Source organism: Anomaloglossus baeobatrachus, chromosome 6 (assembly GCF_048569485.1).
Source record: "Anomaloglossus baeobatrachus isolate aAnoBae1 chromosome 6, aAnoBae1.hap1, whole genome shotgun sequence".
Lineage (NCBI taxonomy): Eukaryota > Metazoa > Chordata > Amphibia > Anura > Aromobatidae > Anomaloglossus > Anomaloglossus baeobatrachus.
In genome coordinates, this window is record NC_134358.1 from 373926537 (window position 1) to 373941235 (window position 14699).

Consider the following 14699-nt stretch of genomic DNA (forward strand, 5'->3'; position numbering starts at 1 on the left):
TAGAATGCCAATATATGTTAAGAGTAATATAGTAGGTCTATCATCATGCACAGCTAGTGGCATAAACCAACTAAGCTACTTTTTACATATACTGCTATTTATCTACTGATGATACCAAAATGGGTGAAACATTGTAATATCATCTCTTGATTCACTGCTGACACAAATTAACACACTAAAGCATTGAAAAATCTTCTATCTACTTTATTGTGCTGATGTTTCCAAGCATGTTTTTGTTAGTTCACTGTGATGCAGGGGCGGAATGATCGTGGTCTCCTCCCTTGAAGGAGGGGTAGTTCTGCAGTCACAGTGACGTCGCTGAGCAGGTATGTGTGTGGGAAGCTGCCGTAGCGATAATGTTCGATACGGCAGCAATCACCACATATCGCATGTGCGACGGGGTGGGTACTATCTCGCTCGGCATCGCTAGCCGATGCTAGCGATGTCGCAACGTGTAAAGTACCCCTTAGGCCCCCTTCACACGTCCATCAAACACGTGCAATTTTGGTCCGTCCCGTATATACCGGAGACACGGACAAACGTGCACCAATGTTATTTAATGTTTGAGGACACGTGCGTTTTTCATTAAGGTCCGTGTGTCCATGAGCATGCTACGTTTGTGTCTCCGTTTTGCACGGAAGCATGTCCATTTTCAGCACGCAAAATACGCACGCACGGACCCAATGAAAGTCAATGGGTCTGTGCACACGCCCGAGTGACACGGACACATCTCTGTATGCTCTGTGTACGTTTTGTGCTTTTTTCATGTGATGTCGGTCTTTTTTCTTTTTCTGTTTCGTCCTCTCCCTCAGTCCGTCGGTCGGTCGGTCTCTCTCTATGTCTGTCGGTCGGTCTCTCTGTCTTATCTGTCCCTCTCACTGTCTGTCGGTCAGTTCCCCCCCCTCTCTCATGCTTACAGTTCCCCGATCTCCGGCGCGGCGCTGCACTGCTGTTATAAAAGCTCCGGCGGCTTTTCCTCTTTTGAAAAAGCCGGCCGCTCATTAATCAATCTCGTATTCCCTGCTTTCCCCGCCCACCGGCAAATATGATTGGTTGTAGTGAGACACGCCCACACGCTGAGTGACAGCTGTCTAACTGCAACCAATCGCAGCCGCCGGTGGGCGTGTCACTATGGAGCAGAGAAATAAATAAATAATTTAAAAAAACGGCGTGCGGTCCTCTCCAATTTTTATACCAGCCAGATAAAGCCATACGGCTGCAGGCTGGTATTCTCAGGATGGGGAGCCCCACGTTATGGGGAGCCCCCAGCCTATCAATATCAGCCAGCAGACGCCCAGAATTGCCGCATACAATAGATGCGACAGTTCTGGGACTCTACCCGGCTCTTCCCGATTTGCACTGGTGCGTTGGCAATCAGGGTAATAAAGAGTTAATGGCAGCCCATAGCTGCCAATAAATCCTAGATTAATCATGTCAGGCATCTCCCCGAGATACCTTCCATGATTAATCTGTAAATTACAGATAAAAAACACACACACACGAAAAATCCTTTATTAGAAATAAAAAACACTAACACATACCCTCATTCAGCACTTTATTCAGACCGAAAAAGCCCGCGAGTCCGGCGTAATCCATTGAGTTCCAGCGTCACTTCCAGCTCTGCTGTATGGAGGTGACCGGAGCTGCAGAATACACCGCCGCTCCTGTCAGCTCCACGCAGCAAATGAGGTGAGTAGCGCGATCAGCTGTTGTCAGTCAGGTAACTCACGGCCACCACTGGACCCAGCGGTGGCCGCGGGTAACCTCAGTGACAGCTCAGCTGATCGCGCTACTCACCTCATTTGCTGCGTGGAGCTGACAGGAGCGGCGGTGTATTCTCCTGCTCCTGTCACCTCCATGTAGCAGAGCTGGATGCGACGCTGGAACTCCATGGATTACGCTGGACATGGAGGGCTTTTTCGGGCTGAATAAAGTGGTGAATGAGGGTATGTGTTAGTGTTTTTTATTGCAAATAAAGGATTTCTTCAGGTGTGTGTATTTATTTACTGTAACTTACAGATTAATCATGGAAGGTATCTCGGGGAGACGCCTGACATGATTAATCTAGGATTTAGTGGCAGCTATGGGCTGCCATTAACTCCTTATTACCCCGATTGTCCGATTCTCACACTTTGGTGCGGATCGAACACATAACGTACCATTACCACTATTACTATTATTCTTATTATTATTATTATTTGCATTATTTCCATTTTAATTTTTAGTGGTGGGATCATGTTATCTTATTATCATGTGATTAATGTAATCATATGTATTGCTGTATTTTGTCAATTGATTGTCTTTTGTTTATGATTTATACTCAGATGGTCCGATTTTGACAAAGGCCAGGGGCTGAAACGTCATATATATATATATTTTTCGGACTCTGTTACAATTAATGAATAAAAATAAAACAAGAACATATCTATTTTTCTCTGGTTTTCTTATTGGGGTGTTTTATGAGTGCCGGAGTACTTCTCTACTTATATATATATATTTTTCTCCTGAGCACCTAATTGGTGATGCGAGGTTACATTCATTAATAGAAGCAGTGTCCCGGACCGCAGTGGGACGCCAGGACCGATGGGCAGGGAGCACGGAGCATGCACAGGAAGGAGAGCGGGAGCAGCAGCCAAGGCCAGAGCGCCCGGGGACCGGATCGCTGAGTGATGGGCGGCGCCAGGATCCCGCGAGCATGGCAATACCCCCCCTCACGCCCCCCTCCCCGCAACCTGGACAGGAATTTGCGAAGAAGAGGAGCAGCAATGTTCTCCCGGGGTTCCCAGGAACGTTCCTTGGGACCGAATCCCTCCCAATCAACAAGAAACAACTGCTTAGCCCTCACTCTCTTCATGGCCAAGATGTCTCTTACCTCATACACATCATCATCGGCAAGAGGAGGAGGAGAAGTACTGGTATCAGAGAAGTAGGGACTAAAGATGACTGGCTTGAGCAAGGATACGTGAAAGGAGTTAGGGATGCGCATCGTGGCCGGAAGCTGAAGCTTGTACGAGACCTCGTTGATCCGGTTGATGATCTTGAAGACATTGGCGAGGTCCGGAGCAGAGGGTAGTCCAACCAAGGGAGCAAAAAGAGCCATTTTTGAGAAACGATTCACCACAACCCAGATAACAGTACAACCAGAAGACAATGGCAAGTCCATGATAAAATCCATGGCTATGTGTGGCCATGGAGCAGAGGGAATGGGTAGAGGCAAGAGACGACCGGTGGCCAGGTGCTTGGGAGTCTTGTTGCAGGCATAGGACGGACAAGCTGCAACAAAATAGATGACATTCTTATGAAGAGACGGCCACCAATAGTGACGGGAGATAATGCACCAAGTCGTCTTCTGACCCGCATGTCCGGCCATCCTCGAGGAATGGCCCCATTGAAGGACCTTTTGTCTATCGGCCTCCACAATGAAGGTCTTCCAAGGAGGTATCTGCGACGGAGTGACTGGAGCCACCGGAATGACCTTACTGAGGCAAATGATGAACTGATCCCTCTCTTCCTCTTGTTCTGCAGGTACGAAGGACCGGGACAAGGCATCGGCCCGCACGTTCTTGTCAGCGGGCCGGAAATGTAGCTGGAAATCGAAGTGGGCAGAAAACAGGGACAACCGGGCTTGTCAAGGATTGAGTCTCCGGGCCGAATGCAGGTATGCTACGTTTTTGTGATCGGTATAGATTATGACCGGATATACCGCTCCCTCCAGCAAGTATCGCCACTCCTCCAAAGCTAACTTAATAGCCAAAAGCTCCCGATCTCCGATGGTGTAATTGCGTTCCGGAGCAGAGAAGGCCTTGGAGAAGAATCCACAGGTAACCATTTTTCCTGAGGACGACTTCTGCATCAGCACAGCTCCGGCACCCGCGGACAAAGCATCCACCTCCACCGTGAATTGTCTGTTCACCTTTGGTCGATGGAGAACGGGAGTGGAAGCAAACGCCTGCTTCGGGGAGCGGAAGGCATTTTCGTCCTCAGGAGACCATTCTTTAGGATCCACCCCTTTTCTAGTCATGGCAGACAGAGGGTCCGCCAGTGCGAAAAAGTGGTGAATAAATTGCCGATAATAATTTGTGAATCCCAGGAAGCGTTGAATTGTTTTCAGTACTGAGGGAGGAAGCCAGGTGAGAATGGAGGACAATTTCTCAGGATCCATCTGTAGGCCTGTGTCGGAAATGAGGTAGCCAAGAAAGGGAAGAGACGTCTGTTCAAACAAGCATTTCCCGTACTTGACATAGAGGCGGTTCTCTCTAAGTCTTTGCAGGACGAGTCGTACGTTTCTTCTGTGGGTCGGTAAGTCTGGAGAGAAGACCAAGATGTCGTCCAAGTAGACGACCACACAGACGTACAGTAGATCCCTGAAGACATCATTCACCAGCTCCTGGAAGACAGCCGGGGCGTTACAGAGACCGAACGGCATCACACAATATTTGTAGTGCCCGTCCCGGGTATTGAATGCCGTGTTCCATTCATCTCCTGGGCGAATACGGACCAAACTGTAAGCTCTGTGGAGATCCAGCTTGGTGAAGATGCAAGCCCCTCTCAGCCGATTGAACAGCTCCAGGATGAGAGGAAGGGGGTATTTGTTCTTAATGGTGATCTAGTTTAAACCCCTATAGTCAATGCATGGCCGGAGGGATACGTCCTTCTTTTTCACAAAGAAAATCCCGGCTCCTGCAGGGGATGATGATCTCCGGATGAACCTCCTTGCCAAGTTCTCAACAATGTAGTCCAACATGGCCTGGGTCTCGACTGCTGACAAAGGATAGATATGTCCTTTGGGGGGAGTGGCCCCTGGCAGTAAATCTATGGCACAGTCATATGGTCTGTGTGGCGGCAATACCTCTGCCTCCTTTGTGTCGAAGACATCCGCAAAGGACCAATATGCGGATGACAGTCCCGGTAGAGACTCCGGTGCTGGAGACTGATTGACAGGCCGGACAGACTGCAGACAGTTCTCGTGAGAAGATTGTCCCCAACGAGTAATCTCTCTGGAGCGCCAACTGACTACAGGTTCATGTGCTCGTAACCAGGGTAGCCCCAGCAGGATTGAGTGAGCCAGTTTCGGAAGAACGTAGAGGCCAATCTATTCGGTATGCAGTGCACCGATATGGAGTTCCACTGGTTTGGTGACAAATAACACGTGTTCGGAGAGAGGTCTCCCATCCACGGAAGCAATCACAAGGGGATTTGAGAGTGGCGTGACAGGTATCCAGCATTTGTCCACGGTAGACTGTTGGATAAAATTGCCTGCTGACCCCGAATTGAGGTACGCATCTGCCATGAACCGGGTCTCCTCTGTCGTCACTTGGATGGTTAGCGTTACCGGGGATAAGAGAGCTCCGGTGCCCAGGGTAGCCTCTCCTACCAACCCTAGGCCTTGGAGTTTCCTGGCTTCTCAGAGCAGGAACAAATCAGGTGTGTATCACCTCCACAGTAGAGGTATAGACCCTTGGCGAGCCGCTCTGCCCGGCGTTGTTCAGCTGGTCCCGGAAGATCTACTTGCATAGTTTCGTGAGTAGAGTAGTTGGATGGCACCGACTGAGGAACGGCAAACCTCTGCGGAGTAGGGGCGTGACGTGTCGGTCTCTTCTCCTGGAGTACTTCCTTGGACTGTTCCTGGAAACGAAGATCTATCCGGGTGGCCAGAGAGATCAGGCCGTCCAAGGTAGAAGGAATATCACGACCGGCCAATTCGTCCTTGATGCGGCCGGAGAGGCCCTCCCAGAAAGCTATAGTCAATGCCTCGTTGCTCCATCCTAACTCAGAAGCAAGCATACGGAAATGGACGGCATACTGGCCAACCGTTAGGGATCCTTGGCATAGCCGAAGCAGCGAAGACGCAGCCGTGGGGGGTACGTCCAGGTTCATCAAAGGTATGGCAGAAGACCTCTAGAAATCCTTGGATGTTGTTAGTCACCGGATCTTCTTTCTCCCACAAGGGATTTATCCAGGCCAAAGCTTCACCCTCCAGATGGGACATCAGGAAGGCCACCTTTGCTTGAGCAGAGACAAAGAGGTGTGGGAGCAACTTAAAATGCAGTGAGCATTGATTCAGGAAGCCTCTACAGGTCTTGGGGTCCCCAACGTATCGGGGCGGAGCAGCAAGGCGGAGTTTCGAGGCCGAAGAGAAAGTGACTATGGAAGCCGCTGCCAGGTTCTGATCCGACAGGATTGTGGCTGTTGCCTGGAGATTGTTCAAGCAGGTATCCACTGACGACATAAAGGCCAGCATGCAATATTGGGTCTCGCGTTGTTGCACCAGTTCTTGTTGTAATCCAGCCAGCTGGGACGCTTGTGATCCGGCGGGATCCATGGCCTGTTCAAACTGTAACGTTCAGTCCAGAGACAACCAGGAGCAAACCCCTATACAGGGACTGTCTGGTGGCACCCCCAGAGGGCCTAGATGCACAGCAGCCGGAACACAAGTGAGTTCGGGTTTCGTGTCCTTCAGATGTCCGTACGGGATAGGGCTACTAGTCCAATGGTAGCCGTGGGCAGGACAGATGACTGCAGCCGGGTACGGGTGCCGAGTGGTAACAACAGACGGAGCCCGGGTCCAGCGAGGAGTGCAGGCTGATGTGGCCAGATGGAATCCAGAACCGGTGATGGGTACAGGCTGGCGGAAGATGATGGGATCCACAGCTAATAGTCACAGGGGCAACTCCTGGGAAACCGGCAGGCTGGACACACACAGGTTGGCAGTCGGACACTGTAGGCAGAAACAGGGTTAACCTGGGTACGAAGCACAGAGGGACCTGAACACCTAGCGCAAGAGGCAAACTACAAGAACACATTGAACAGGCACCGCCCACAAGAAAAAGGAAGTCTTATATACCTTATACCTGTAATCAGCCATATCCTGTTTCAGTGACGCTGGCCCTTTAAGAAGAGGTGAGTGAGCGTGCCCGCGCCCTTGTGCGCATGTCCGAGGCTCGAGCGCCGGAGATCAGTACAGGACGCAGAGGAGAAGGTGGAGGAGATGCAAGGGAGCCAGAAGCAGAGTCCCGGACCGCAGTGGGATGCCGGGACCCACGGGCAGGGAGCACAGAGCATGCACAGGAGGGAGACCGGGAGCAGCTGCCACGGCCAGTGCGCCCGGGGGCCACATCGGCGAGTGATGGGTGGCACCGGAATCCCGGGAGCGTGACACCCACAGTTACCACTAAGCCCTAGATTAGTAATGGGGAGGGTCTATAAGACCCCCCATTACTAATCTGTAAGTGAAAGTAAATAAACACAAACACTGAACAAATCCTTTATTTAAAATAAAATACAAACACCATCTTTCATAACTTTATTAACCCCCCCCAAAAAAAAACTGCAGTTTCAACGTAATCCACACGAGTTCCCAAGACGATTCCAGCTCTGCTACATATCTGAAGTCACAGAGTGCGATCATGGAACATGACTGCCTGCTGCAGACTTCAGCGGTGACATAACTCAGGTAATTTGCGGTCACAGCTGGAGGTTCCCACGATCCTCCCCCTGTGACCTCAGGTAACTTGACCTCAGGTGACCTCAGTAAAGTCAGTGACCTCACCTCAGGTGAGACCTGCATCTCTTGGCAGAAAACCACATTTTTTTTTGCCAAGAGATGTATATTTGGTGCTGAAAATTTTACACTATACTCCTGCACCCATTCTACACTTCCTAAAAAAAAAAATAGCATCAATAACGCATCATACCACATGCAGTTTTGATGCGTTTTTCTTGCCAGGAGATGTAGATTTGGTGCATGAATATAGTGTGAAATTTTCATCACCAAATCTACATTTCTTGGCCCAAAAATGCAAAAAAAAAAAAACGTTTTGATGGCATTTAGGTGTAGATTTCTGTCAGGAGGTACAAATTTGGTGCTAAAATGTCTGCACCAGATTTCAGCACCAAATTTTCCCCTCCTGGCTGAAAAACGATTTTTTTACAATTTTGGGACAAGAGATGCAAATTTAGTGATGAAATTTTCATACTATATTCATGCACCCAATCTACATCCTCTGGCAAAAATAAAGCATGAACACCACATGTGGGATGATGCGGTAGTGATGTGATTTTTTTTGCCAGGAGGTGTTGAACGGGTGCATGAATATAGTGTAAAAATTTCAGCACCAAATCTGTATCTCTTGGCAAAACAAATGCGGTTTTCTGCCAGGAGATGCCTGTCAGTTCACTGAGTTTAATGACGTGACCTGCGGTCCTCTGAGGTCAGGTTACCTGTGGTCACAGATGGAGGACTGTGGGAACCTCCAGCTTTGACCGCAACTAACCTATGTGACGTCACTGCTGATCGCTGCGGCTCATTCATTCTCTGCCTGGAGCTCACAGCGGGCAGTCATGTTCCATGATCGCATGCCGTCAGTACAGATGTAGCAAAGCTGAAATCGTCATGGGACCTTGTGTTGATTATGTGGGACCTGCAGGGGTGTTTGGGGTTTAATAAAGTGGTGAAAGGGGGTGTTTTTTGTATTTTATTTCAAATAAAGATTTTTTTTCTGTGTTCATATTTATTTACTTTCACTTACGGAATAGTAATTGGGGTCTCATAGACCCTTCACATTACTAATTTAGGGCTCAGTGATAGCTATGAGCTGTTTTTAACCTTTTATTACCTCGATTGCCACTGAGCCAGGGCAATCGGGAAGAGCTGGTTAAAGTGCTGGAATTGTCACATCTAAAGGATGTGATAATTCTGGGAGGCTGCAGGCTGCTATTTTTAGGCTGGAGGGTGGGTCAATAAGAATTGGTCTCCCCAGCCTGAGAATACTAGCCCCCAGCTGTCGGGCTTTATCTTGGCTGGGTATCAAAATTGGGGGGACCGAACGTCAGAATTTTAAAATATTTATTTCAATAATAGTGTCCCCAGTGTGTATGTGTATGCCCCCGAGCATCTACCAGTATTTCTATGTCCCCCAGTGTCACCAGCATGTGTGCCCCCCAGTATATGTATGCTCCCCACATACCCCAGTATGTGTATGCTCCTCAGTGACCTCAGTATGTTTATGACCCCAGCATCTCCCAGTATGTTTATGCCCCCAATATCACCCTGTATGAGGATGCCCACCAATATCCCCAGTATGAGTATGCCCCCGAGCATCTCCCAGTATTTCTATGTCCCCCAACGTCCACAATATGTGTATGCCCCTCAGCTTCCCTGGTATGTGTATGCCCCCCCAGAATGTGTATGCTCCCCCAAGTACCCCAGTATGTGTAGGTCCAAAGCATCCCCCAGTATGTGTATGCCCCCAGCATCCCCCAGTATGTGAGATGGCCCCCAGCATCACCAGTATGTGTATGCCCCCCATATCTCCCAGTATGTGATATGGCCCCCAGCATCCCCAGTATGTGTATGCCCCCAGTGTCCCCAGTATGTGTATGCCACCCAGCAGGGGTATGTCCCTCAGCATCCCCCAATAGCTGTATGTACCCTAGTGTACCCAAGTATGTGTATGCACCCCAGCGTTCCCAGTATGTATATCACCCACAGCATGTGGATGGCTCCCAGCATCCACCAGTATGTGTGTGCATGGGATCCACTGAGACTCTTTCGCCCGGGGCCAACAAAAACATGGAGCCAAACTTGTTTGCAGACTCAGGGTGCACCAGTGTTAGCGCAAGCTATCCATCAAAATTTTAATTGAATTAAATGAAATGCTATGGCAGGAGACCAAGTAGCACCCCACTACAGACACTGAGACATAAAAAAGCTAGACTGCAGTTTGCAAAAATTTACGTGAGTAAGCCAAAATCCTTCCGGGAAAGCATCTTGTGGATAGATAAAACCAAGGTAGAGCTTTTTGGTGAAGCAGATGAAATGTACTGTTGCACAGTAACTACAGCCAAATGTGGTGGAGGTTCAAGGATGTTTTGCTGCTTCTAACAATGGGTCTCTTGAATATGTGCAAGGCATCATAAAATCTGAAGATTTTCAAAGGCTTTTGGGTCGCCATGTAGTGCCCAGTGTAAGAAAGTTGGGTTTGCATCATAGGTCATGGGTCTTCCAGCAGGACAATAACCCTAAACATACTTCAAGAAGCACCCAAAAATGGATGTTAACTTTTCTGCACATAAATATTCCAACATGAGTAAAAAGATAATATACCCTATCTCACTGCAGCTGCACCTGCACTCTACTGGTTTCTGCACAGAATAGTATCACTAGCTGCACAACACCCTAGTGGTTTTTGCAAAGACTGGAATATCCCTAGCTGCACAACTAATAACCACAAAACTAGTAACCCACAACTCGGATCTGTCTGCCTGAAAGGCTGTTGAGTTGTTTCCCGTAGCTCCTGAGGAACCAGACGGGAGGTTGCTAACACTACAAATCAATATAGGGTAAGAATACAGAGATAGATGTGCCGCCCAGGGCTATGGGGTACTCAGTCCCGGGCAGTGTACTACTGGGATGTGTCACTGGGTGGCCGTTGCCCAGTTCCGTGACCCTGGGTGTCGCTTTATAAAGGGGTTTATATACAGGGGAATAGTTAATAAAGTTTGTCTTGACGCCACTTGCAGGTTGCGGTTATGGTGATGGAAGCGCCTCTGCACAGTCTTTCCGCTGGGGCTGATGTGATGGCAACCTGGATGTTGGGCCCTCTGCAAGTAGGGCTGGGGCCCCGGGTGGTTGGTGATGGAGTTAGGTGTGGAAAGAAAGCTAGGCCACATGAGGGGTTTTTGTCTAACTGGTTCTCTTTACTCACAGTAGATGGTAACTGGTACCGGGAGGAAGGCTGGTATTCACCTCTGGTTCCCTTTGTCCCAGTGCCAGTTGATGACCTGCTGGTTTTTTCCCCTGCCCCTTTCTCAAGTCGGTGGGTCCACTTGGCTTGGAGCATCTGGGGGTCCCCTCCTGTTTGTCTCTCAGTCTCTGGTCCGTACGGCGGGCAGTGTGAACCCTGTAGGGTCCGTGTTCCATTCCGGTCCCTGGTACTCCTGTTACTGCTAGTGTCCCCGGACTTCTAAGGTCAGTGAGGTCCTGGATGGTCCCCTCACTGTGCAGATTTTTATCAGGTCTGCCTGGAGAGTTTGCCTGACCTAGAGCTCTGTACCCTGTCAGTGCTATGGTTCCGGGAGTCCACCGGCAACCACATGCCTGGGTCCTCAGGTCACCGTCACACTCCCAAGTCAGTGCAGTTACGTCCATCTCCTCTCACTTCCACTTACTAACTCCAACTGTCTGTTCGTCCCCTCCCACCTGGTCGTTGTCTAGTAAACTGGATAGGCTCCACCCCTGGGTGGCCATCCATTGGGTCCAATTCTAGTCTGTCACCAGTCTGTGGGATGGAAGAAAACTGGGATTATAATGCGTTTTGCTGTTAACGGCACTGATCTTTCAGGTCCCTGGGGGTAGGCCCTGCATCTTTGGCAGGATGTAGTACCTTGTAGTGCACTGATGGGTTCAGGGGCGCTACATAGACAAGAACCCAAAGTGTGGAAACATAAAACATGTGCACAAGTGCACAAAGCAGAAATAATAAATACAAGCAAGGGTAAACTCTAAACTACCTAACAGCAAACAAAAGATAGGTGTAGGGAAGGCAAATGAGAAAACAGAGATAAAACAACACAGTTATCTGCCTAAAACTCTTAGGGGTACTTTGCACGTTGCGACATCGCTACTGCGATATCGTCGGGGTCAAATCGAAAGTGACGCACATCCGGCGTCGGTAACGTCGTCGCAACATGTAAAGCCTAGATGCACCGATAAATGATTCCAAAAGCGTCGTAAATCGGTGATCTGTATAGCGTTGGTCATTTCCATAATCTCGCACCAATAGGAGATACGATGTTGTTCCTCGTTCCTTTGGCAGCACACATCGCTGTGTGTGAAGCCGCAGGAGCGAGGAACATCTCCTTACCTGCCTCCACCGGCTATGCGAAGGAAGGAGGTGGGCGGGATGATTACGTCCCGCTCATCTCCGTCCTTCCGCTTCTATTGGATGGCTGCCATGTGACGTCGCTGTGATGCCGCACGACACGCCCCCTTAGGAAGAAGGCGGGTCGCAGGGCAGGTATCACAAGATATCGCAAGTGAGACGGGGGCGGGTACTATCGCGCACGGCATCGCTAGCATCGGCTAGCGATGTCACAGCGTGCAAAGTACCCCTAAAGGCCACGTCTCACTAAGCGACAGCGCTAGCGACATCGCTGCTGAGTCACGGTTTTCGTGACGCAACAGCGATCTCGCTAGAGATCTCGTTATGTGTGACATCCAGCAACGACCTGGCCTCTGCTGTGAGGTCGCCGGTCGTTGCTGAATGTCCTGGATCATTTTCTTCAAAGGCAATGACCTGCTGGGCAAGACGCATCGCTATGTTTGACACTGTGTGACAGGGTCCCAATGACAGCAGAGATCGTTATACACGTCGCTACTGCGACCTGTATCGTTACTGAGTCGTTGGTAAGGTCTGACTGTGTGACATCTCACCAGTGACCTCCCAGCGACTTACCAGCGATCCTTATCAGGTCGCATAGTTTTCGGGATTGCTGGTAAGTCGCTAAATGTGATGGGGGCTTTAGCTGCAGGGCTGGAAGTTCTTAGCCGGAATCCATAATGACATATAGCCAGTAGTGATGAGCGAGTACTAAAAAGCTCGGGTGCTCGAGGCTCGGGCCGAGCATCCCAAGATACTCGTGTACTCGGCCCGAGCACCGAGCCCAATGTTATCCTATGTGAGACCCGAGTATTTTTATGAAATGACCCCCCGGCAGCATGTAGAAACCCTAAAAATGTCACAAAAGTCTCAGAAGAGTGCTCAAATGACATGGCAACAGCATGGGGAAGACCCCTTGAAGCATTTATCACTCAAAAGTCACAGCTGTGAACAATTTTATCCGAGTTTTACGCCATTTTTACGGACTCACCAGAAAACCTTCCAAAATGACACCAAAATGAATTTTCATGGCGGAAATGTTAAGGGCACATACCCAATAGTGAGATAGAGCTGGTGTATGTTACTTTTTGAGATTACATGAAAGATTTTACGTGAAAACATTGTGTGGCACTCCGATGTCCCTGAGAAGAGACGTACATGAAGGCCTCTTGAGTCTAATGTGCCCATTTTGAGGAAGTGAGTCTTTGTAGTATTTTCCTTTGCCAGGGAAGTATAAAAATTGTGAGGTTCACCAATTCCCCTGCATACAGACGTGCATGATGGCCTGTAAACCTGAAGTGCCCATTGTAAGGAAGTGGGTCTATTGTAGTATAGCCCTTTGGCAGGGCAGCCAAAAATTGGGAGGCTCCACATTGTCCTTGGATAGAGACGTGCATGAGGGCCTATAAACCTGAAGTGCCCATTGTAAGGAAGTGGGTCTATTGTAGTATAGCCCTTTGGCAGGGCAGCCAAAAATTGGGAGGCTCCACATTGTCCCTGGACAGAGACGTGCATGAGGGCCTGTAAACCTGAAGTGCCCATTGTAAGGAAGTGGGTCTATTGTAGTATAGCCCTTTGGCAGGGCAGCCAAAAATTGGGAGGCTCCACATTGTCCCTGGATAGAGACGTGCATGATGGAATGTAAACCTGAAGTGCCCATTGTAAGGAAGTGGGTCTATTGTAGTATAGCCCTTTGGCAGGGTAGCCAAAAATTGGGAGGCTCCACATTGTCCCTGTATAGAGACGTGCATGAGGGCCTGTAAACCTGAAGTGCCTATTGTAAGGAAGTGAGTCTATTGTAGTATAGCCCTTTGGCAGGGCAGCCAAAAATTGGAAGGCTCCACATTGTCCCTGGATAGAGACATGCATGACGGCCTCAAAACATTGTTCCCATTGCAAAGGAGCGGGTCTTCTGTCGTTGTAATGTCCATTCTGAAAGAATGGGCGAAAAAAATTACCACTTGGGGTATACCTGAAACAACGGCCTAACTCTTGTAACGGTCATCATGGTGGCGCATGAGGAGAAGGAGGAGCAGTCCAGCGATTATCCAAAGTCCAGAAGTGTGTACCCATGGGTGAGTGGAGGTACATGGCAAATTCCCGTTACAAACTTTAAATTCCGCTCTCATTTGCTGGTGGTGTGGTGAAGTCTGGCCCAATCCAACCCTTGTTCATCTTGATCAGAGTCGGCCTGTCAGCATTTTCAGTTGACAGGCGGGTGCGTTTATCTGTAATGATTCCACCTGCGGCACTAAAAACACGCTCTGACAAAACACTAGCGGCAGGGCAGGCCAGGACATCCAAAGGCGTAGAGAGCCAATTCATGCCACGTGTCCAGCTTGGATACCCAATAATTGTAAGGCACAGAGGAATGTCGGAGTACAGTTGTTCGATCTGCAAGGTACTCCGTGAGCATCTGGGCAAACTTAGGATTTCTTGTGGCACTACCCCGCACCTCAGGGGCTGTGGTACGTGAGGGGCTGAGAAAACTGTCCCACATCTTAAAGACTGTTCCCCTACCTCTGGCGGATTGGACTTGTGCCCCTCTCGGCTGTACGCCTTGGTTGTCCACTGATTTCTGACCTATGCCGCTAGCAATTTGTGAGGGGAATGCTTTGCCTACTTCCGTGACTATGGCCTTCCAAGACAGCTGCATTTTGGCTGACCTCTCCGCCTCGGGAATAAGAGACATAAAGTTCTCCTTGTAGCGTGGGTCTAACAGTGTTACCAACCAGTAATGATTGTCGGCCAAGATCTTCTTAACGCAAGGGTCACGAGACAGGCAGCTTACCATAAAGTCAGCTATGTGCGCCAGACTCT

At 49.4% G+C, this 14699-nt stretch overlaps 1 protein-coding gene across 1 annotated transcript in view; it reads right to left on the bottom strand.

Annotated features, from left to right (window-relative positions):
* The window catches only part of PKD1L1 (polycystin 1 like 1, transient receptor potential channel interacting), an 884746-nt gene that overhangs the window by 475110 nt on the left and 394937 nt on the right, over positions 1-14699 (bottom strand). The window lies entirely within an intron of this gene.